Source organism: Aulonocara sp. 'chitande type north' Nkhata Bay, linkage group LG5 (assembly GCF_057382095.1).
Source record: "Aulonocara sp. 'chitande type north' Nkhata Bay isolate Kocher_YH1m ecotype deep benthic linkage group LG5, A_spYH_male_GT1.1, whole genome shotgun sequence".
In the NCBI taxonomy this organism is placed as follows: Eukaryota; Metazoa; Chordata; class Actinopteri; order Cichliformes; family Cichlidae; genus Aulonocara; species Aulonocara sp. 'chitande type north' Nkhata Bay.
Window position 1 is genome coordinate 14,230,007 of NC_141348.1, and position 24,362 is coordinate 14,254,368.

General features: G+C 41.9%; 1 protein-coding gene and 1 long non-coding RNA gene across 2 annotated transcripts in view; one reads left to right on the forward strand and one right to left on the reverse strand.

Moving 5' to 3' along the window:
- The window catches only part of LOC147329984 (caM kinase-like vesicle-associated protein), a 47,740-nt gene extending 23,621 nt beyond the window's left edge, over positions 1-24,119 (reverse strand). The window contains exon 1 of the mRNA XM_086291468.1: positions 23,913-24,119. The gene's annotated coding sequence lies outside the window, so the exon portion shown is untranslated. The remainder of the gene's footprint in view (positions 1-23,912) is intronic.
- Positions 13,665-14,383, forward strand: LOC147329985 (uncharacterized). The gene is made up of 3 exons (XR_015129227.1): positions 13,665-13,819; positions 13,900-14,119; positions 14,210-14,383. It is a non-coding gene; the product is annotated as an uncharacterized LOC147329985 (long non-coding RNA).
- Positions 24,120-24,362: the final 243 nt, after the last annotated feature.

Genomic DNA, 24,362 nt, shown 5'->3' on the forward strand with positions numbered 1-24,362 from the left:
ATGTAGAACTGTCTCTTGCAAGTGCAGTTTCTCTAGTGAAACTAGCTCAATGAAACAGCGAAGTAGTGAGAGTTGTGTTGATGGCAGCTGTTCCAATAAAGCATACAGCTAAAAATGCTGATAAAAGCTGATAAAACTGATTATATCTCTATTATGCGTATGTAAATGACAAAGAGTTAGATATCATACATAAAAAAATTAACTTCTATATCTACGTCCTACTGAGAGGATCAAACTGTATTATTAGAAATGCAATCCAAATGGCCACTTTTGACTTCCAATATGAGTGTCCATGGGTACTTTAGTGCAGACACTGCAGTACATACAGTGGGGCAAAAAAGTATTTAGTCAGCCACCGATTGTGCAAGTTCCCCCACTTAAAATGATGACAGAGGTCAGTAATTTGCACCTGAGGTACACGTCAACTGTGAGAGACAGAATGTGAAAAAACAATCCATGAATTCACATGGTAGGATTTGTAAAGAATTTATTCGTAAATTAGGGTGGAAAATAAGTATTTGGTCACCTCAAACAAGGAAAATCTCTGGCTCTCACAGACCTGTAACGTCTTCTGTAAGAAGCTTTTCTGTCCCCCACTCGTTACCTGTATGAATGGCACCTGTTTGAACTCATCATCTGTATAAAAGACACCTGTCCACAGCCTCAAACAGTCAGACTCCAAACTCCGCCATGGCCAAGACCAAAGAGCTTTCGAAGGACACCAGGAAAAGTATTGTAGACCTGCACCAGACTGGGAAGAGTGAATCTACAATAGGCAAGCAGCTTGGTGTGAAAAAATCAACTGTGGGAGCAATCATCAGAAAATGGAAGACATACAAGACCACTGATAATCTCCCTCGATCTGGGGCTCCACGCAAGATCTCATCCCGTGGGGTCAAAATGATCATGAGAACGGTGAGCAAAGATCCCAGAACCACACGGGGGGACCTGGTGAATGACCTGCAGAGAGCTGGGACCAAAGTAACAAAGGTCACCATCAGTAACACACTACAACGGCAGGGAATCAAATCCCGCAGTGCCAGACGTGTTCCGCTGCTGAAGCCAGTGCATGTCCAGGCCCGTCTGAAGTTTGCCAGAGAGCACATGGATGATACAGCAGAGGATTGGGAGAATGTCATGTGGTCAGATGAAACCAAAGTAGAACTTTTTGGTATAAACTCAACTCGTCGTGTTTGGAGGAAGAAGAATACTGAGTTGCATCCCAAGAACACCATACCTACTGTGAAGCATGGGGGTGGAAACATCATGCTATGGGGCTGTTTTTCTGCCAAGGGGACAGGACGACTGATCCGTGTTAAGGACAGAATGAATGGGGCCATGTATCGTGAGATTTTGAGCCAAAACCTCCTTCCATCAGTGAGAACTGATGAGAACTGAAGATGAAACGAGTTGTATTTTTGTTATTGACCAAATACTTATTTTCCACCCTAATTTACGAATAAATTCTTTACAAATCCTACCATGTGGATTCATTGATTTTTTTTTTCACATTCTGTCTCTCACAGTTGAAGTGTACCTCTGGTGCAAATTACTGACCTCTGTCATCATTTTAGGTGGGGGAACTTGCACAATCGGTGGCTGACTAAATACTTTTTTGCCCCACTGTATATATGCACAATAGTCTTCAGGTAACATGGCTCATAAGCACATTCCCTATGGACAGAGTGTGTGAGAAACAATGTTAGCTTGTTTTTGATGAAACAGCTGCAGACAATCCAACCTGAAGGAGAATAGTTTGTTTGTATACATATGAGTACATACCTGAATACACGCCTGCCATTGTGCAATGCACGGTGAAACCATATAGTGCGATGCTCTATGAGAATTTGTGTCCTTTCGGATTTCCATTGGAGACAGCCACAATTTCTAATTTTAGCCCAAGAAATGTCTCTGCTGTCAACACTCCTGTACCGTTATGTCACTTGTAATTCAATACACAAAAGTATTGTGATTGTAACGAATCACAACATATTGTATGTGTTCTCCGGCTGCACTCTTTGTAGATACACATCAAAGATTATAAGAAGAATACAAGTTTGGGGAGAATTTAAGGTTGAAAGGCTAATGCAAGAGTCTTAGCAATACTATCACAAATGATTGGTGATGTCTAACATTGGTGCAGAAAACAGATGTTCCTGAGTATGCACACAAATCTGCACAAAGTAGATTCACAAGAAGATGCGACAGTCAGGGACAGTTTTGACTACCAATTCATTTCCAGAATAACTATAAAGATACTGGCTGTCGCCCATGCTAGCCCTCAGCCTTCTAGTAAATGCACTTATGGTATACATTTTAAAATCTTAGGTGCCATCTTTCTTGAGTTATCGTGTTCATAAGGTTTTCAGAAAACATGACTTTTGACCTTGATCATCAAGATTTTTAGTAGATGTTCCCATGGCATCATTTTGAAAATGCTTGAAACTCGGTGTCCATGCCTGGTGATGTGACAGCAATACCCCATTAGACTTTTATGGCTGACGGGTCACAGTGGAAGGAATCAAGAACCCTAACGTGATTTTTCTCTGGGGGCAACAGCCTATTTTTGAAAGGGTTTCCAGTCCAGCCACTTGGTATCTGATGCAAAACCTCTAGCAAGATTTTCATTGAACCAAAACCTGCTTAAACATCAGTCGTCAGTAAAACTAAAGTCATTAATAGGGCAACGAATGTAAACCACAACACTCCCAGTACCAAAGATGTTGCTTGCAGATGTCAGCATATTCATATATATTTAAACACACATTCATGTAAGCACTTGTCTTGTCCAAACATACTTCACCATCCAGACTGGAGTAAACAAGGAACTGATCCACTGACCTTCTGACTGGCAGAAGCTGTACTCTACCTCCTGACTCCTGCACCTTTAAAGATATCATAAGCTATGATTGCTGTATGATTTCCATTAAAACAAAAGTTATACCACTTAAATTATTTATTAGGTGCATAATCATCCATCAATCCATCCATCCATCCATAATCATGCAAAAGTGAAATTACATGAGATTAATAATCATGGCTGCCAATTCCAAACAAATTAACTTTAATAAAGCTGTGCCTTTTGGAGACTCATTGGGAGATTTCTCCTCTCCTCAACTTCTCCTCTACAACACCCAAGTCTTTACTAAGCCAACCTCATTAACTGCTTTGCTCCTGCAAGCTGCTTCACGGGACAGACACTTTAATTGTTACCCATAAAATCGACATTACATGAAAAATATAATCTAGAAGCAGTGATAAATAAAATGGACTTGTTTTTAATGTCGAGCTAACACTAATTGAAAGTCCCCTTAGAGTGCTGACTGTGAAATTAACAGAGCAAAAGAGACACAAATTATGAACAGTAAATTTATGATAGGACATAAATAAAACTGACCGAACGAGACTGTAAATTGGTCACATTTAGAGCAAACAACTGTTAAAAAAGAAGAAGAAGAAGAAAGAAAAGAAAGAAAACAGTAGGAAAAATAACTTTCTAGGACAAACACAGCAAAAAAATCAACCTCAGGCTGATATTCATGATGTTTCTTTTTCTACATAATATTGTTTTGTTTGGCAACATAAAAGGTAGATTAAAGTCACAATGAAGCCACAATTAAATAGCATTTTATTAACACAGCCAGGTAGTCAGTTACATGTTTCATAACGCTGCTCCTGCTACATGGCTTCCTTCAAAAAAAGGAGAATGTTGATCAGTTATCAGAGACTTCTTAAAAACCTCTTAAAAATAGCAGTTCCTTTTCTTGAAGTTGGATATATAACAGATCAAATTAGCTGAATGAAAAACTGCTATTTCTTTGGCCCAGCACCCAACACACTAAATGCCCTGTCTTACTCTCGTAGTCTCAAGATCCATCAAGTCATCACCAGGAGCGACAGCCACCCCTGACTCTAATCTCATCCTTTTGCTAAATCTACTTTCACCTGTCTTCAGGAAGAAGAAATGCTAAAACCAAGAATGTCAGTACTTTATGAACTCTAGGAGTTCCAGCAGCTGATTTGTTTTTCCATCAAAACTGAAGCTTTTTATTAAAAAAAATAAAATAAAACAAAACTTCAGTTTTAGCCTGTATACAGTACAACAAGATGGTGCATACAGTCCATGGAAAGACAGTACAGACATGCATATATAAGCACCCTGCCTGGGGCAGCACAGACAGAAGTAAAGATACATCTGCAGGAATTAAAAAATGCTTCTAAATGACTGGTGTTGTAGAGACCCACCTTTTAGCACATCCCAGCACACCCACTCACTTCACCAGATGCACCTTGTTTAGTTCTCTCACCTTTGATTGGGTGTGGTGCTTGTCCTTGATTGCACTCACCTGTCACACATTATATGTCACACAGTACATAAGGACTGCATTCACTTTTGGCTGACTCTTTCCTCACTTCCACACGGGGCGGCAGCTGAGCATTGGCAGTCCATGTGTGTCTTTGTTTCCTTCCTTTTTTGCCTTATTTATTTGAGAATAAAAGGAGTACCCTGAAAATAATTCTGCATTAGATGGCTGCTTTTCTTATTCTAACCGGATGAGCCCATGAAGCTGATTGCTTCAGCCCTGAACCTTCCTCCCTTCAAAACAACTGGATAATTTTCTCTTAACCTGAGGCTTAATGAATCTGCCTGATAAATTGACAAGAGGGGGAAAATAAAGAGAAGTGTGGGGAGAAATATGAGCAGCTGAATCGGTGCAGCCCTGAGCAGCCCTGAGTTCATTCAAAGACGAGACTTAAAGCTAATGCCTGTACAGTTCCACATTAAAGACATAGGAGTCCAGCAAGAAAAATAAAACATCGTTGTGTCCTACTTTACTAACAGCTCTTCAAGGCTAACCACCAGAAATCTATTTAAAATCTGCTGAGACATTTCACTAAAGACTCAAACCATCAATCTCATCATAGTACAAAAGGAAGAGTAAGGGGATCACCAAAGTCATTAAGGGTGATCTTTTAGGAACCAAGCCTTCCAGTTCAAGACAAATGTGCAAACGCAAATTAGCCTGGAGCCCTCCAGTTCAGTTTCAATTTCCAAGGGTTTTCATCAACAGACAAAGACTAAAATACTCCTACATACAACTTTATTAATGCACTGCACTACAATCCTGGACTGTACTGCATGGCATGTGTCTGTGACTGATATCATGGTCGTGATAAAAAGAGGGAAAAGCCCAATATTTCTTTTTGTCTTTTTTTTTTTTTCTTGTTAGCACAATCCAATTCTTTCCTGCACCACCCCGTGTCCTCTCACAATCTGCTGTTTCCTCTACTCAGTGTAAGGCGAGTAGTTTGGGTCTAATGCTCTCATTAGTTCCTGCTCTCTCTGCATAGCATTGCATGCTGGCTTCATCTTTTATTCTCTGTTCTCATTCAGTTTGAACAGCCCTGCTCTCCCATCTGGGAGCAGAGGATTCTTTTCCTCCCATTATATCATCCTTTCACTGAACTGGATAAACTGTAAATGGGAAGTTTAGAGCCTCTGACAGGGGATGGAGAGTGCTGATGCTCCTCCTGCTACACCCAGAGCCTGATGGTTAAAACAAGGATGATGTGGAGGCTTTTGTGTTAAGTCCTGCACATCTGAAACTGAATGCCACATGACAGCGTGTTGCTCAAAGGCAACACGTGTGATGAGGATATGGGAATCTGCATGAGTCATCATTATGAATTTGATGACAAAATAGCATCAATCCACAGAGAGTGCAGACACTGACATCAAAATATGCTCCTTAAAAATACGTAAAGATCACATACCATTGTGATTTTATTTATATATATATATATATATATATATATATATATATATATATATATATATATATATATATATATATATATATATATATATATATATATATATATATATATATATATATATATATATATATATATATATATAAAATATTAAAAAAAAAAAAACACCCAGCACGCCCCTGCGGGCGGTTTATCCTTCAAGCTCGGGTCCTCTACCAGAGGCCTGGGAGCTTGAGGGTCCTGCGCAGTATCTTAGCTGTTCCCAGGACTGCGCTCTTCTGGACAGAGATCTCCGATGTTGTTCCCGGGATCTGCTGGAGCCACTCGCCTATCTTGGGAGTCACCGCACCTAGTGCTCCGATTACCACGGGGACCACCGTTACCTTCACCCTCCACATCCTCTCGAGCTCTTCTCTGAGCCCTTGGTATTTCTCCAGCTTCTCGTGTTCCTTCTTCCTGATATTGCTGTCATTCGGAACCGCTACATCGATCACTACGGCCGTCTTCTTCTGTTTGTCTACCACCACTATGTCCGGTTGGTTAGCCACCACCATTTTGTCCGTCTGTATCTGGAAGTCCCACAGGATCTTAGCTCGGTCATTCTCCACCACCCTTGGGGGCATCTCCCATTTTGACCTCGGGACTTCCAGGTTATACTCGGCACAGATGTTCCTGTACACTAAGCCGGCCACTTGGTTATGGCGTTCCATGTATGCCTTGCCTGCTAGCATCTTGCACCCTGCTGTTATGTGCTGGATTGTCTCTGGGGCATCTTTACACAGCCTGCACCTGGGGTCTTGCCTGGTGTGATAGACCCCAGCCTCTATGGATCTTGTGCTCAGAGCTTGTTCTTGTGCTGCCATGATTAGTGCCTCTGTGCTGTCTTTCAGTCCAGCTTTGTCCAGCCACTGGTAGGATTTCTGGATATCAGCCACCTCCTCTATCTGCCGGTGGTACATACCGTGCAGGGGCCTGTCCTTCCATGCTGGTTCCTCGTCTCCCTCCTCTTTCTTGGGTTTCTGCTGCCTGAGGTATTCACTGAGCACTCGGTCAGTTGGGGCCATCTTCCCAATGTATTCTTGGATGTTCGTTGTCTCATCCTGGACTGTGGTGCTGACACTCACCAGTCCCCGGCCCCCTTCCTTCCGCTTAGCGTACAGCCTCAGGGTGCTGGACTTGGGGTGAAACCCTCCATGCATGGTAAGGAGCTTTCTTGTCTTTATGTCAGTGGCTTCTATCTCCTCCTTTGGCCAGCCTATTACCCCAGCAGGGTACCTGATCACGGGCAGGGCGTACGTGTTGATGGCCCGGATCTTGTTCTTACCATTCAGCTGACTCCTCAGGACTTGCCTGACCCTCTGCAGGTACTTGGTGGTTGCAGCTTTTCTAGCGGCCTCTTCATGGTTCCCATTCGCCTGTGGGATCCCCAGGTACTTGTAACTGTCCTCTATGTCTGCAATGTTGCCTTCTGGTAGTTCAATCCCCTCAGTTCTGACTACCTTCCCTCTCTTTGTTACCATCCGACTACACTTCTCCAGTCCGAACGACATTCCAATGTCATTGCTGTATAGCCTGGTAGTGTGGATCAGTGAATCGATGTCTCGTTCACTCTTGGCATACAGCTTGATGTCATCCATGTACAGGAGGTGGCTGACAACTGCTCTGTTCCGTAGTCGGTATCCGTAGCCAGTCTTGTTAATGATCTCACTGAGGGGGTTCAGGCCTATGCAGAACAGCAGTGGGGACAGAGCATCTCCTTGGTAGATCCCGCACTTGATGGTGACTTGTGCTATGGGCTTGGAGTTGGCCTCTAGTGTTGTACGCCACATCCCCATTGAGTTCCTGATGAAGGCTCTTAGGGTCCCATTGATCTTGTACAATTCTAGGCATTCCAGTATCCAGCTGTGGGGCATTGAGTCATAGGCCTTCTTGTAATCAATCCAGGCAGTGCACAGGTTGGTCAGTCTGGTCTTGCAGTCTCGGCTGATTGTTCTGTCTACCAGTAGCTGGTGTTTTGCGCCTCTGGTATTCTTGCCAATTCCTTTCTGTGTCCCGCTCATGTATTGACCCATGTGCCTGTTCATCTTAGCCGATATGATGCCTGACAGGAGCTTCCATGTAGTACTGAGGCAGGTTATTGGTCGGTAGTTGGAGGGGACCGGTCCCTTCTTGGGGTCCTTGGGGATCAGGACCGTCCGGCCTTCAGTTAGCCATTCCGGGTGTATCTCGTTAACTAGCAGCTGGTTCATTTGTGCTGCCAGACGCTCGTGGAGTGCAGTTAGCTTCTTCAGCCAGTAGGCGTGAACCATGTCGGGCCCTGGTGCTGTCCAACTCTTCATACTGGAGACCCTTTCTTGGATATCTGCCACTGTGATGGTTACTGGACCCTGTTCAGGGAGGTCGCTGTGGTCTGCCCTCAGATCCTCTAGCCACTGAGCATTGCCGCTATGGGTTGCATCCTTCTCCCATATGCTCTTCCAGTATTGCTCCGTCTCCAGCCTTGGTGGTGCTGTTCTCTTATTGTTCCCTTGCCACTGAGAGTACACCTTTGCTGGTTCTGTGGAGAACAGCTGGTTTATTCTCCTGCCTTCGATCTCTCTGGTGTACCTCCTCAAGCGGCTGGCCAAGGCTGTGAGTCTTTGCTTGGCAGTTTCCAAGGCCTCAGGTATGGACAGCTTGCTGTATTTCTTAGGCACCTTATTTGTCGCACCTTTCTGCAACTCCGTTAGTTGGCTAACCTCCCTCCGTGCTACTTTGATCTTGCCCTCTAGCCTCCTTCTCCATGGAGGGTACTGCCCCTTGTGGCTGTTCAACTTGTAGCCAAGCATCTCACTGATCACTGCTGCCGTATTGTAGATCAGCTTGTTATATGTGTGTGTGTGTGTGTGTGTGTGTGTGTGTGTGTGTGTGTGTGTGGCAACATGATATATAGAAGCATGCTAAAAATAATACTGTGTACAGCTGCAAAACGGGGCTAGGCTGCTAAGTACTTGAATGCATCTGAGCAGTATAAATCAGCTCTGGTGAAATAGATTTAGGTATTCAGCTAAAAAAAAGTGAGTCAGCAAAAACAGGAATGCTGCAGTGGGAAGTTTAACACTGTTGTGTAAAAGGAAAGCAATCTCATAGGTGTGAAATCGACGTGGCTCACTCATTTTCAGCAGGAAACCATCATCAAATCAGCACACACTGCAGTATAACGGATGAAAACCAACCCAGCGATAATGATTCAGTCTCATAAACAGGCCTCCCTCATTCTTCTAGAATTAACCAGTTTTAGATTTTGTTAGCTCTCCCTCCAAGTCCAGCCTTAAAAGCCATCCACGTCTTCATTTAAATTCTCTTTAATTTGGAGAGAGCAAATAAAACTCAACAGCATAAAGAGACTTTGTGGTCAGGGCACCATGCCGCTGCTTGTTAGAAGTGTGCTACTAGGTTCTTGGAGGGAATAGAAACTGATGGGGATGAGTGTTACAGAACTGTTGTTTTCTGAGGCTTTGGTGTGAAATCAAAGAAGTTTCTAACGCTCGCTGCTTTGGAGAAAAGCCTAGAAATGGAACGGGGATATTATATCAGTTAATGATGACTATCTACAGCAAAACTCCTGCAGGGAGATGTTAAGTACAGTAAGGACAGTCAGAGCATATCATTACATGAATTCTACTTTAAATGTTTACCACCTGAAATGGAATACACACAGCTTTCTAGTTAAGGTTTGAGGTTTTATTTCAGTCAAGAACCATAAACCTTTTTCCCTTTATTGTCACACAGATTAACCTGCCAAATTTTTAAAAAGCATCTGGTCACAAAAGAAATAACTGTTCCAGTTTTCCTTCATTATTTAGGCTCAGAGTCAGTCAGCAGAGCACACTAGCTTTCACTAGTTTGACATGGCTTTTATTTGAGACACAAAAACAAGAGGACAGGAAGACAGATTTTGACAGGGTGCTGTTGCTTTGATGATTCAGCTCAAAATGAACTCTTTGCCAAATTGTCTGCTTGCTTTGTAACAATGTTTAGCTGGGTTGTGCATGTCATCCACATGGATGCCAGGACCCAAGCAGTATTTTGCATTGTGACAACAATACATGAATGCTGTCACGGTCCTGGGTCAGTGGCCCAGTGTTTTGAGTTTCTTGTGTCTCTGAGTTTTTGTATTATGCTCTTAGTTCTTTGTTGCCCCAGTTTATTCTATAGTTTAGTGTCTTAATTTGGCCTTCTTGTATTCTGTTTAGTTCTCTGAGTATTTAGTAGCTGCCCTCTATGTCTCTTTGTTGTTGTTCTCTGTTTTTCTTAGTTGCTCTGTCTCCCCTAATCTAGTTTGCGTCTGTGCTACTTCCTGTTTTACTTTGAAGGTCTGTGTCTCATGTGAGTGTATCCTACTACTTTGCCCCCTTCTCTCGTCAGTCCTGATTTCTCCCAGCTGTGCTCCCCTTCTGTGTCTCATTCCCCTCGTTATTTCCCAGTGTATTTGAGCCCTGTATTTCTCTGTGTCAGTGTCACGATCTCCCTCATGCTGTGTGCGATTCTCCCCGTGTCTCCTGGTGTACATTATAATTAGCTTTTCCCAGTTTAGTTTTGTATTGTTTGTGATCTGTTTTCCAGCAATAAAGCTGTGCTTTTGAGTTCAAGTTCTGTCCCCGTGAGTTTGCATCTGGGTCCAATTCCTGCCTGCCACACAGCCGAAACATGACAAATGCATTCCCTTGCTGCACGTTCTAAGGGTACTGTTGTTGTCTGGCATCCACATCCAGAGAATCTATAGCAAACGATTGATTTAGGAATGATCATTGATGTTTTTGAAGACTTGTGAACCAAATACAAATACGTGTGCACCAAAAGGAAGCAATATTGATCAGTATCAGTCACAGTATCAGTTCCGCTGTTCATACATAATTCGGTTAGAAATGGTTCATAGCCTACACATTTTAAGCATTTACGGTTTACAGCTAAAAAGATAAGGGGCCGGTGATTTCATGATGAAATTATATGCCATCCAGTATAGGTACATGTACCTATAAATGTAAAAATTATGAGTGCAAGGATTTTAACTATTGTCTTGAACAATGCATCAATTCCACAGTCAGTGCTATAAGGAATAATATGTGGTTAATTAGCCAAAGAAATGAGAAACGCTGTGTGGGAGTGTGTAGCTCAACTCAGTTTAATGGAGTGTAGGTTTCAACAGATGCTGATACAATTTTTTAGGGTAATTAAGATAAGGTAATATTAACCCTCTACAGTCTGAACCATGAAATAATTGCTAGAGAATTCAAATTTTTTGAAAATGAGTGTTTAGTGAACCTTCTAATGAAATAATTACGATTCATATGTTATTGCTTGCAAGAAGACAAATGAGACCTTCACCTGGAGCACAATTTGGGGTAAAGACCAAATTATTGTGTGATTGGGTGATCATTATGTGCAATCAGATGCTACCACAGGTGATACCACTGTGGACTGTGTACGAATGGACGGACAACAGACGCGTGACCATTTAATAATGATTAAAATCAGTATACCTGGCAGCTACGATAGTTTTGTGCACAGACAGGCAAAACCGTTAGAACAAAAATGAAATAAGTTCATTATTGTCCAGACAGCAAAAACTGTTTCTTAAAATTTCCTTTTAAAAAATCTTTACACTGATTTACATCTGGAATCCAGGAATCAGGCAGCTCAAGGCAGAGGCCTTATCAGTATGCATGTACAGTACTTTGTTCTGACAGTCACATACTGTACACCCAAGAAAACTATGCACAAAGGAAAGCATGACTTTTTCAAACAGGCTGGTCTATGTGTACTTTCTTGTGGACAGTAGATTTTTCAGAATGGAGCTTGTGAGGATAATTTATCTCTACTGAAGATAAAAAGCGGGAAAGTTAGTTGTTCTTGCACAGCAGTTATAAAAAAAAATATGGCACGAGGGCCTAAGTGGCAAATTTGTTAAAGAGAGTTAGTAAATTACCACAAATTCAATAATTAGATCCGACATTTCTGCAGTCATAAATATGCAAAATGTCTGCCGAGGTCTTTAAAACATTGCCACAGAGCAGATTAATTCAACCTTCATGTCCTATTTGAGAAAAATCGCCTTTATGCTTGTGCAAAGACTGTTTGTTAAAAAGCTTTTCTGCAGAGTCAGTAATCTCTGGTGCAATGTAAACTAGGGATAATAACATTTTTGTCTTTGTCTGTAAAATATCAAAGATCCAGTTCGTAACACAGAAACCTACATACAGTGTAATGTCTAAGTAAGTAGGTCGTTTTTGCAATGTACACCACAGCGTCATCATATTTACCAGCTATTCTCTCTGGGGGGGCAGCAGGATGAGGAATGCATAATCTCCCTTGACAGAATGTTCATGAAAATTAGGATGGTGTCACTGCTGTATGCTTTTGGATGCTTAGAAAGAGAAGCAGGCTTGCACTGAACTTGTAGCTGCTTTACAAATGGCAGCTGAGTGGAGCAGCTACATTTCTCACTGTGCGCAGGTAAGCAGATGTTTGAGACACCGACTTTAAGAGAATTCAGTTGCAAACAGAATCACAGTGCTGTGGCTTACAAGTTCCACAAGAGCTTAAGTGCAGTCTCCATGGTTACATAGTACTCACATGGGTGAAATGGAACAGGGCTCGATCTGTAAGAGATGACATATTCACGGTGGAGAAAGAACTTTGCCTTCTGGAGGGAACACACTCTAACACCTCAGACTGGGGTGAGTACGTGTTGAGACCCACCATATGGACCCAGTGAGGGATGATGAGCTGTGTCTCATATGGCCTTGATAGCCCCGGTGGAATCGCGCCTGCCCACCAGCCCAGGCCCACCTGGTCCTTGGCAGAGCCAAAAGCAAAACTCATTCTCTGCAGGCGATACTTCCTGTTGCACACAGACAAGCGCTGAGCCACCCAAGAAACGTCATTCAGTTTGCATTTCCGCCAATGCTTAAATTGTTCTAGGCATTCATGCATGTTTCACACCCACAGTGTGATCACATTTGTCCTTCTGAAAGGAGACGATAGTTCACTCCAACCACGTCAGATCCAGCACAGCACTCCAACTTAGCCTTACTTATTTTATTGTATGTACCAACGGATGACCCAAAAAGGAAGTTCATTAGATCAAACATTTTATTCATTTAACCTTTTATTCATTGTTGTTAAGTATTTGCTTCAATTTAACAATTCATAAAGTAAATGATCGCATTCATTTTATTAGCAAAAACCCATTCTTAAAATTTTCATTCATGAAGTGAGGCAGAGACTGAGCGAAACAGGCCTTTATGGTCAAATAGCTGCTAAGAAACCACTACTAAGGAAAAGCAGCAAGCAGAAGAGATTTGTTTGGGCCAAGAAACACAAGACATGAACATTAGACCAGTGGAAATCTGTGCTTTGGTCTGATGAATCCGAATTTGAGATGTTTGGTTCCATCCGCCGTGTTTTTGTGTGACACAGAAAATGTGAACGGATGGCCTCTACATGCATGGAGGTGTGATGCTGTGATGGTGTGATGGTGTGGTAGGAAGGCTGGCTAGCACAGCATTCTCCCATCCGGTTTGTGTTTAGTCGGATCATCATTTATTTTTTTAACAGGAAAATGACCCCAAACACACCTGCAGGCTGTGTAAGGGCTATTTGACCAAGGATGATAGTGATGGATCGCCACATGACTTGGCCTCCACAGTCACCTGACCTAAACCCAACCGAGATGGTCTGGGATGAGACGGATTGCAGAGTGAAAGCAAAAGGGCCAACAAGTGCTCAGCATCTCTGGGAACTCCTTCAAAGCTGTTGGAAAACCATTTCAGGTGACGACCTCATGAAGCTCATCGAGAGAATGCAAAGCAGTAATCAAAGCAAAGGGTGTCATATGCTGTGGGAGTGTCTGGTTGGGCGTGGTCCAGGTTCCTGTCATTTGTCCCTGGGAGTGGAGTTGGCCAGCTCATCACCTGTTGTCAATCTCCGGGGCTCCACCTAGAGGGTTTTTAAGCCAGCACGGCCTGCCACTCCTCGCCAGTTCGTCCTGCTACCATCTGTGGTAAACTCGGCCTCCTCTGAGCTCTGACTCTGTATATCTGGACCTTGGGTTAATATGTTTTTGTTTCCTGTATTCTTCAGATTCTCCACCCATCGCACTCACCAGTAGTGCTGTTTTTGGTCTCCATCCTGTCCTCCCATCTGCTCGGAACCCGAGGATTATATACTCCACTTCTCCTCAGCCTGCCCTTCAGTCTGTATTCTCCATCTCTTCGAAATCTGGACCGGACTCTCCACTCTTGACCCTCTTTGGAATACACCCCTGGCAGCCTTTTCCCCGTTAAATGACTAGGGTCGCCAAGTAAGCCCAAGACTATTCACTGGCACTCCGTACCTTTGTCCCTTACTCGTTTGTTTCCCATTCAGTAACATTTCTCCCCTGTGTTTACAGAAGTTCCCGTTAGAAGTCTCCCCGTGCTCTACGCCGGTTTCTCCGCCCACGGATTTCCTTTAGTTTTCTGCGTATGGTTTTTGTTAAACCCAGTTCCGTTCACGTTTTGTTCTTTTCAATAAATTATACACAGTTCTAAGCAAATTGAGTCTGCTCTTGAGTCCACCGCATTCTCGTCCGTGACAAAGGGTGGTTATTCTGAAGAATCTAAAATCTAAAACATGTTTAGAGTTATTTCACACTTTTTTGTTTACTACATAATCCCATATGTGTTCATTCATAGTTTTGATGCCTTCAGTGACAATCTACAATGTAAATAGTCATAAAAATAAAAATAAAGAAAGACCATTAAATGAGAATGTGTGTCCAAACCTTTGACTAGTAGTGTATATATATCGATAGGCTCATTATAGTAAGATAATAACTTAACTTGGTTAAAGCCTTGTTTACCCAACACTATCACTAACAATGTCTTCCTTGTACTTAATGTTAAATAAGAAGAGATTTTTGCCAAACATACTGAACACATATGCACACACAGACGGGGTAAATCTGTAACCTATGAGCTGATGATACAGTAACATAGTGCAACACACTTACTGGCTCAGAGGAGTCCTTTGTAAATGACTGGAAAAGCACTACTTCTACATGTGCTAGTTAAAAAAACCTCCTGGTCTATAGCATTTGAAATTGATGCCACAACGTTAATTATAAGCAGATATAAACACATAACGCCAACTATGGGAAAGCAGCAGCACACTAATGCTTTGTTACATTGTATTGCAATTGTAATAACTTGCCCACTGAAATAGAGCAGACTCTACCGATAACGCTCATGTAATGTGGCTAAAAGCTTCTGAAGAGTTGCAAAAAGGCCCTTGAGGTTAAAACACTTCTTCTTCCGGTGGCACTTTTTTGAACATGTACGGCAGATTTAAGTATTCTCGTTGCTGTTGCTATGTATCAGAGTCCTTTAAAAGGATGCATGCTTCTTGACATGTGGCTCTCTTTTAATAATGCTCTCATGACGACAATGTTCCTGGCAGAAACAACATGCAACTGTTGAGGCACAACAAAGCCAGTCTGAAGTGACTGACTCATTTAATTCTATGATGGTTGGTGGCAAGTGAATGTATACGAATGTGTGCTGGGAAAACAGGAGCGGGTACACTAAAAACCCATGGGGTCAGTCCTCCTATGCTTGCTTGGCCTTTTTTGGTATAAGTTAAGAACAGGCTAACTGCAAAAAAACCCTAGAAATGGTGCTTCTTTACCTCCCACGTGAATGAAGAAAGCCTACCTCTGAGGCCTTTCTCCAGTCAGTAGTAGCTGTCTGTACCTAAATATACTTTCCTCTCTTTTATTGCTTGGTCTAGGCAGTGATACAGTTAATCTCCTCTCTGTGTGCTGCTGCGCTCCATAAGAAGAGAATGAAAGGGAGAGAAGCGTATATACACGCTGAGAAAACAAGCAGGGAGGAGTGGCGAGGGGCCAGGTGACTCAGAACATGTGACAGGGGGGTCATTGCGGTGGGAGGCAGTGAGATGAATGACTGAGGTGTGAATCCGAATCGCTAATGGAGGCATCCACCCCCACCAACCCCTCTCTTCCTGAAGTCTGCGATTAGCTCATCTCCAGCCTAATGTCAGGCTACAGGGCTTCATCTTTTGAGCCAGGCGTTTGAATATTCCTGTTTTAATGTGAGAATCTGCAAAATTTCCAGATCTTCTCTGTGGTATTTGTTTATGCAACAGAGAAAACCAGATAAAGTGCATACATGGAAATTGTTCATTTCTGCTTTTCACGGGCTGTTTTGATGTACGACGGCTTGACCATTTTGCTTTATGTAAAATCTGAAACGCTTCCTTTTCACACTTCAGCAGCTAATCTGACCATTCACTCTGCCTGTTGTTAGTTGCCTTGGTTACACAGTCAGTGTGGCATCATAGTACAGTACCGATCCTGCTCAATGCAGAGAAGCGCACTGAGCAGAAGGGTGTGTGTTGCACGCTGCATATTACTAAAATTGGAAGACTTTTTTTTTTCATCTTTTGGATGTCCAAGACGTTTGTTTATGTCACCAAACATCGAGTAGAGATAAAATATTCATGTACATTACAGCGCAGATAAGTGCTTCTGTTGTTGCCTTTCGTGCAAGAAGAGCAGGAACAGTTGTTTTGAATGATTTTTTTATTAGATCTGCTCATTCAAGTCTACCACCTGCTCCCTCGGCTCAGTTTCCCTCCTCCCTTATCTGTAGTCGAGTGGGATTCATTCAATGTGAAGCTTCTACTTCTTATTAAAGAAGAAGGTTGTCAAATTAGCAAAGGATACAAATTTGCTCAGATATGGGACAGACTGAGACAAAACTGTCTGAAATCTTGGAATATGGTTGAATCCATCAGGATGTCATAATACAACAACATGTATGAAGGATAGATGGGTCTTTTGCAGTGATGATCTTAGAACTAACACCTAAATGTGCAGTCCTGTTTGGCATATCGAAACTTATTGTTGAGTTCGGCTCATTGTTTACCTAAACACACTGTTTTGGGCCATTGTTAGCAGTCCTACTGTTCCACTGTTCATGAACGTCTAAATTTAGATTTACTTTAAACTTTTAAATGGAAAAACAAAGATCTAATTGTAGCGGGAAATAAACATAAACACAAGATCAACCCAAACCAATCTAATACCAGAGAAAGAGAGCTGATAGCTGGGATATGTGCTGCAAAGCCAGTTCGGGATATCCTGGGTTTTATTCAACCCAAAATTCACAGTCCCATTAAGCGGTGTCATGAGGGTGTTTTCAACTCTGTTTGTGAACCCAGGTGTTCTGAATCTAACTGTGAGAGGTGAAATAGGCAAGTGTAGCTGTGTATTTCTCTCAAGAACTCAAAGCTATATGCTGCATACAAAGCCACGAGAGAAAACTGGCAAAACTGTTCCATCAATAGGGCACAAGGAGAGCATCTAACAATAATTACACTTGTGTATTCCAGTGATTAAATATGTTGCTTTGATATATTCTTGTAGTGCGTAAGTCAGTTTTAGCCTCATTCTTTGTGCTGGAATCCTGACAGTATTAAATGATCCTGGGAGCGTAATATATAGTCATAATTCAAAACAGTATGAAGGCTTACTTGCAGGTCTTATAGTGTCAACAAATGCAAGGCTTTAAAGCTCTAATCGCTCTGTCTTTTAGGATTATATCACCATACAAAGACCTTTAGAGCAATGAAATGGCAGCTCCCAATGCTGAGAATTTATTTCTTTTATATAAGATAAGTAGGCGCTCATCAGGGAAGGACACTTTTTAAAAAAAAATTTGTAAGAGCCCCTCTCACAAGCTGTCCACCGTGCTTCACTGGATCTTCTATGCAAGGCGGTGCTTTTATATGCATTTATATAAATCACTGCACGATATAAATCATCTCGCACATAACTTTTCTTGAGAAGGTTGTGTCGTCTTAAACACTCTGAGAATAAGGATAACAAGGTTAATAAGGATATCAGCCGTTAGATGACTTTCTGTTTTGCTTCTAAAAGTAAAAAGCTAGACTCCACCCACACAAGATAGGCAAACATGTACATTTAGCACCTAAAAAGAGTGCTGATTTCCTCAAGAGATCAGAAGTAAGAGAGGTGATAGTGGGCTTTTTTAGTGGTTTTAGGTTTCTGTTCTGTAACTTCCTTTTATAGTCCTGAACTATCACTTGAGCATCACCCCAAGCTTTTGGCTTTGGCCCTCTGCATCTGGGGTCCTGTTTTTCAGGCCCTCCTCTCCTGTGGTTCATTATACAGCTTTTTATGAAGTTGCGTAACAGCTTGGTGTCAACTGTTTGCTTTAGCTTTCTCTCTCAAGGTGACATCTGGTCAGTGTTGTGTTCACAACCAGTTTCCAGGGCCCCCAAAGTGGTCAACAACCCCTCAGATAACCCAGGTTTAATGCTGTGTTTTATTGAGGCAATAAAGATAATGGAAGCTGCATACAACTAGCCAATGCCAAGCTATTTAAACAACAATTAAAAAACAGAATCCTACTTCCATTTGGAAATTACTAATTTGAGAATATACAATGAGACAATAGTGATTAAGCCTGCAGTTCACGTATGATTGAAGTTGCTTCCTTTAGAAAAAACAAAATCCTTGCCCTCCTTTAACATTTCTGATTTAATTGCACACTGTCTTAAAAGCTGCCAGCTCTATCACCGAGCCTTTCCTCCCCATTCTCCTCTTTTCTGCCAGAAGCCAAAGCCGCAGTGTTACACTTCTGAAAACTGCAAACTGACAAATCTGAGCTTGTCATCTTGCTTGAAATCCAGAGCGAAGTCAGAAAACACACACAGACAATACAGCCTGCTCAAGCTGAAATACGCCTCCGTTTGAAGGTGTCTAAAAAATACTTTCTATCCCTCAGGCTGAATTCAGACTCTCATTAAGTCCTGATTCAGGGGGCAACTCAAGGCACATCTCTGCCCACGTGACCATGGTGACAAACGACCAGAGCGCCATTGATTGTAGTCACGCAACAGCCCCGTTGTATTCAGGTCCTGTCATACAACTTTAATGAAAACAGATTGCCCCTGTCCTTCAACTGTGCAACATGCAACAGGGACCAGAGCCACATGTAGGCAAGACAGTATTAAAAGAGACAGAAAAACCAATAACATTCCTCATGCGCAGAACACAACAAACATGAAAGTGCTTCATTTTTTTGTCCCAGATAATAATCTTGTTACATCGACAGTAGTTTTTTTATTTAACTGATTTCGGAAGTTAAAAGGAAATATCGCTAGAAATTTCAACACATTTCATCAGCGTTTTGTTCTATAGGGCAGAAACATACTGCAGACATGCACTGATGTGCAAAATGTCAACGTCTAAATTTTCTTTAGACCCTCAAATATTAATGGAAACAACAATTTGTTTCAAGATGCAACACCACAAATCAACATCGCTTTAAGCCCCCTTTTTCTTCTCACTACTGTGAATGAGAAAATAACAGAGCAGGCAAAGTAGGGTGACAAACTGCCAATGACAGCAATAGGTAGCCTGTTACTTCTAATGCAGTGTGAAAAGGAGGAGATGTGCCAGATCAGGACCACACCAACGTCACTGCCTGATTTTTGCATAAGCAACTCACTTGCGGATGAAAATGTCAGACAACGGCAGAGCGAATCAATTCTGAGGTGAAATATTAATCTGCTTCAATTTAAAATTCCCCTTTAAATTTTCTATTTGTGGATGGCCAGGCAGCGTGGCTCTTTGAAGCTTCGTGGTGCTGTGGTAACCCTTCCTCTAAAGATGAGGTTTGAGGATAGAAACAACTCCTTCCTGCGTGATTTCCACATGGACACACTCTCTCAATTTATAAGGCTCTTAATTGTTTCCTCTCCGTAAACAGAGCCGGCAGCGTGACATGCTACAACACAACCACGCTCCGTGTCTTCCCCTGGTACGACCCATAATGACTCATGTCAACAACTTGTCCCAAGTGCCTGCAGAGAAAAAACCAGCCTAATAAGAAAGCAGCGGTGAGAGACTGACAATCCACAGCTGATCTGCTCTACAGAGCATGCACTGGCATCTTTCTTTTTTTCTTTTCTCATCAGCTTCCGCCTCCCTCACAACACCAAATTACAAAACACGTTGCAGTAAATAAGCAGAGCTGCAATACCAAGGAGAGAAACAAACAAAGCATCTTAAAAAAGTAAAGGTGAGAGTAAACAATGATCCATGCGAGGCACTGCACAGTCAGTGGTGTGTGGAAGTTGAAACATGGACAAAAATAGTTTCCTGATACATATTGCATGTGCAACTACAGCCTGTAGCTCAGTGCTGTGGAAGTATCATTATACTGAACAACTCTTGAGGCGTGCAGATGTCAGAGCCTATTTTACAGCCTCTGAAAACTTGATCTCTGATATTAGACTAGGATCTCACAAGTAAAAAGACATTAGCTGAGGCAGATTTCACAAAATATTTGAAGTTCCATTTATTATTATTGTTATTTTTTTTAATAAACTCATCTAATGCGTATCATTAGAGCTCTGTGGGTGTGGATTCATTGGATTTCACTGATTGTATATGAAACTTGGACGTAACTACTGTGACTTTTAAAGCCTTGGTCAGAGTAACTTGTAATCGTTGCATCTTAGTTTCTGAAGCCAGTCAAACCAGTCTGGACTCCAACATCATGTCATATGTAATAAGACTTGAAGAGATCAGGGAAGAGGTCTTTTGTGAGGAGTCTCTCACAGATTAGTAAGAATGTACTGAGTTCACTTTTCACAGAAGCTATGTCCATCTTTCATACAGGGTCTATGTGAAAAAGAAAAAGAACATAATTAGATTCTTAAATACTGGATTGATGCAAAAAGAGTTTTTTTGCATCTGCGTTTTCAAACAGTCGCCCAACTTCCCACTGGATAGAAGGACAGAGAAAAAAAATACATGAAATGTCCCGTGTGATTAAAAACAGAGGATGATGCTCAGTGCAGCTGACAGTCCACCTGACTGATTTTATATTTTATCGATTTTATACATCGGTGCACAATTCCAGACGCTGACTGTTGCATGCCACTCGTGAAAGTGATGATGGTCAATTCCACAGATGTATTTTCTTCTTCTGCTTTTATCAGCCTCCCAATGTATAATAATAAATCAGTAATAACATTTATTATTATAGCTGCTGTGATGTGTTTTAACAGTCAGAGGATGATCTGGAAGGCTGTTTGTATTGAAAATTCATTACTATAGGAGCTGTACCGTAGGAGCTTACAAGGATTCTGACAGTCAACCAGTAATGTATGCATACACTGTATGCTCAGTGTACTCATTTTAAATGCAACCTCCCTCTCTGTCACAAACGTGAGCGTCTTCTCTTTCATGTTGAGATTAGCAGCTTAATGTTAGATGCTGCATTGCGTGAGTGCTTAACAGCTGCCACAGGTATCACTGCAGGATTTTTTACTATAGCATACCCCTTATTTTCCTCTCACTCACTTGTCACAGTGGGGTATTGATTCACTGTAAATGGAGTGCTACAAGCACGGATACAGCAGCCGCTGTGCACTTAGTCTCTGACTTGATGGTATCACTTATTCCTGCTTGGCCGCTTGAGTCACGTGAGGCCAGCTTCGACTTCAATTTGATGGGCGGACAGGAGCCGCAGCAAAATTAGGAAAGCCGTCAAATGAAGCATATTAATTTAAACAGGGCACCCTGAATCAGAGATAATAGTGGCAGCATTTGCATACGTGGAAGTGGAAGTCAGCATGATTTATTTTGTTTACAGTATATGGTTTGCTGTGAGCATCACATCATATTTGCATGGCACCACATTTATGAAACTGAGGGTCTGCAGGCTGTTTGGAAATGGTTTCTAATGAGCAACAATGCATCATGCAATTTAATTTTCTCTCTGCTGAAATGTAGCATTTAATATGTTTGGCATGCTTATTAAGTCTAGAAAAATATTTTTTTAAGTGAAATAAACAGTTTAAATGGTAAAAATGTGTATCTATGAGGCATACCTCACATCTGTGTTATGTAAAGTCAATACAACAGTCAGCCTCTGCAGTGGCTGAGTATCCACATGCCTTTTGATTCCGCTCTTCAAAAGGAGAGACCGCACTCACACGCTACAGTCCTCATAAAAACAGCCCGTCCCATCTCTTATTACTTTATCTCTAACCCTGCCACACTCGGTGGATGTTTCTTCTGACTTAAGTCATTAAACTCCCCTCGCCCACTATGTTTATTTTCTCACAACATTGAAAACAATGTAATGAAAAATACCACACTGGGAGCATCTGTGTAAGCAGCACAGCCTCCTCCAAAATGAGCAAACTCCTCTGCTCCTCCTCATCACTGCATCACTGTTTCCACTTGTTAGAGCAGAAAAGAAATGCTATATATATATGATAATCTCACCGGTCCTCTGTGTGATATCTCACTGCAGTACATACCAATTTATGTACCAATATTGTGGCTCACTCTGTGTTCAGATCTACACACAGTATAGGCGCTCAGCACAACTCAGCTTTTTATGTTGGTCTTGCACATTAGTGGCTCTCAGCGGTCCCACAAAAATTTTAATGAGCACAAATAAACTATCTCAGAGACAAAGGATACAGTGTAATATTACATAATTGAATGTGCTGCAGTACTTTGAGAAAAAGCACAGATTTGAATGAGCAAACCTCGTGAAAGTGATCCCACAGCTACTTCTACAGACCAGGGGAACCAGCTCTGCTCTTCTCCCAATTATTTCTATTAATTAGCAATGTTACTGTTGTCCTCGTAGATAAACCAACAATAACAGATTCGTACATTTGCATTTGCCTTTTTCAAAACAGTCGCTGCACCTTCCACATCTATATTGTGCCAGAAGCTCACGCAGAGTCAAGAGCAGTTGCAATGCAAAGTTGGAGCAGCTCTCTCCCCGGAGATCTAATTGTGTACAAATTGCGAGGCTAGGTGGTAATCTGCTGCACTTTCCTGCTGCCACTGGGGCCACATGGGGTTAAGCGGAGGTCTGGACCTCTTCTGGGACTAAACAAATCATTACATACAGCTCACCAGTGCATCACCCTTCTTAAAGTACCTTAAGGACATGAGTTAATGATGAATGGCATGACTCTATAATGGAAATGCTGTAGTATTTATTTTCCTATGTAATTCTGAGTGTGACTCAATCATCTGGCAAGGGTACGGCTTCTATCCATTGCTAGCTGTTCTTGAGAGATCCTGATTTCAGCATAAAAAATAAAAAAATCTAAGATTTCCAACAAAACTAAACTTAATTGAATTAATACAAAGGTCATCAGTGCAATTTAGTGGTTTAAATTACCACTACCTAAAACATTTGCCCCTCATGACATATGTGAGGCATAATGAAAAACATGTCATTAAAACTTTTTGTTGATTAATTTGACCCGATTTGACCCGAACACGACAGGAAGGTTAAGTCAATTTTTTACATTCACATCTGGAAGTTTTCATCTGCTTCTGAGCAATGACAAAATGACTTAAGGTAAACCTCATTCAACAGCAGGTCTCAAAGGAACATTATTGACCTTTGACATGTCACCGTTTGCCAGCTTTTTTTCCCCACGGTGAAAGTTTGCTCTGCAGAGTGGCAATCGCCAGCACCGATCGTTTTATGATTGAATTTATCTGGGTGATGTGAGAGCATCTCCTGCACGTTCAGCATCAGCACGTACTGTGCATGTGTTTGTGCCGGGGGAACCAGTGAAGATAGAGTGCTGTAATAAACTCTGGGAATAGAAACTAGAGTGAAACTTGCTGTTAAGAATAAATAAATAATTAAACAAGGATTGGAGGTGTTAAGGATTCCAGTTCATTCTTCTGTATTCTTATTATTGGCGGACTTCGTTACATATTCAAATCCAGTTTTCTTGTGGATGCGATCACTAATGAAAAAGTGGTAACATGTGGTAAAATGTGGATGTCACAAAACTCACAATATATATATATATATATATATTAGTAACCAAAATCGTCAGGTTGCAATAGTCATTTTATTCAGCACATTCTACAGAACAAACCCAAATGTTTGGGTTTACTAAACAGATCGATAAAATAAAGCCTGTACGTGGTCGCTTTTTTTTTCTCTTTCACATTCCTAAATGTGGACGGCTATTCAGAAAAGAAAAAAAAAAACACCACAACTTACCTTGACTCCAAATTCCGCCACTAAACGTAGGATCCAGTGCCTGTCAAAGTCGAGTCTGTCCTCACTCCCCACTCCTATTACACTTTACGTCCCTGTGAAGTTCAGAGAAATAAAAAGTACTTCTACAGCCGATTCTAGCGCTCCTGCAGCCTGTGGTACTGTACCATCTGTTGTGCCCGTGTGCGTCGAGATCTGCACGGAGAGCAGGAGAGGAGATAGGAGGAGAAAGGAAGGGAGGAGGGGAGAAAAGGGAGCGAAGGGTCCGGAGCGCACGGCACAGCGAATAGGACACAGTGGGTACGGAGGAGGAGGGGGGGCGCAGAGACAGGAGTTAATCTCAGATATACTGATAAAACTAAGAAAAGCGGAAAGAAAAGAAGTAAATTAAAAGAAAAAAGGTGATTTTAGGGTTAAGCGAGTTGAGATGTAGCCTTCAGATAGGTTCACTCG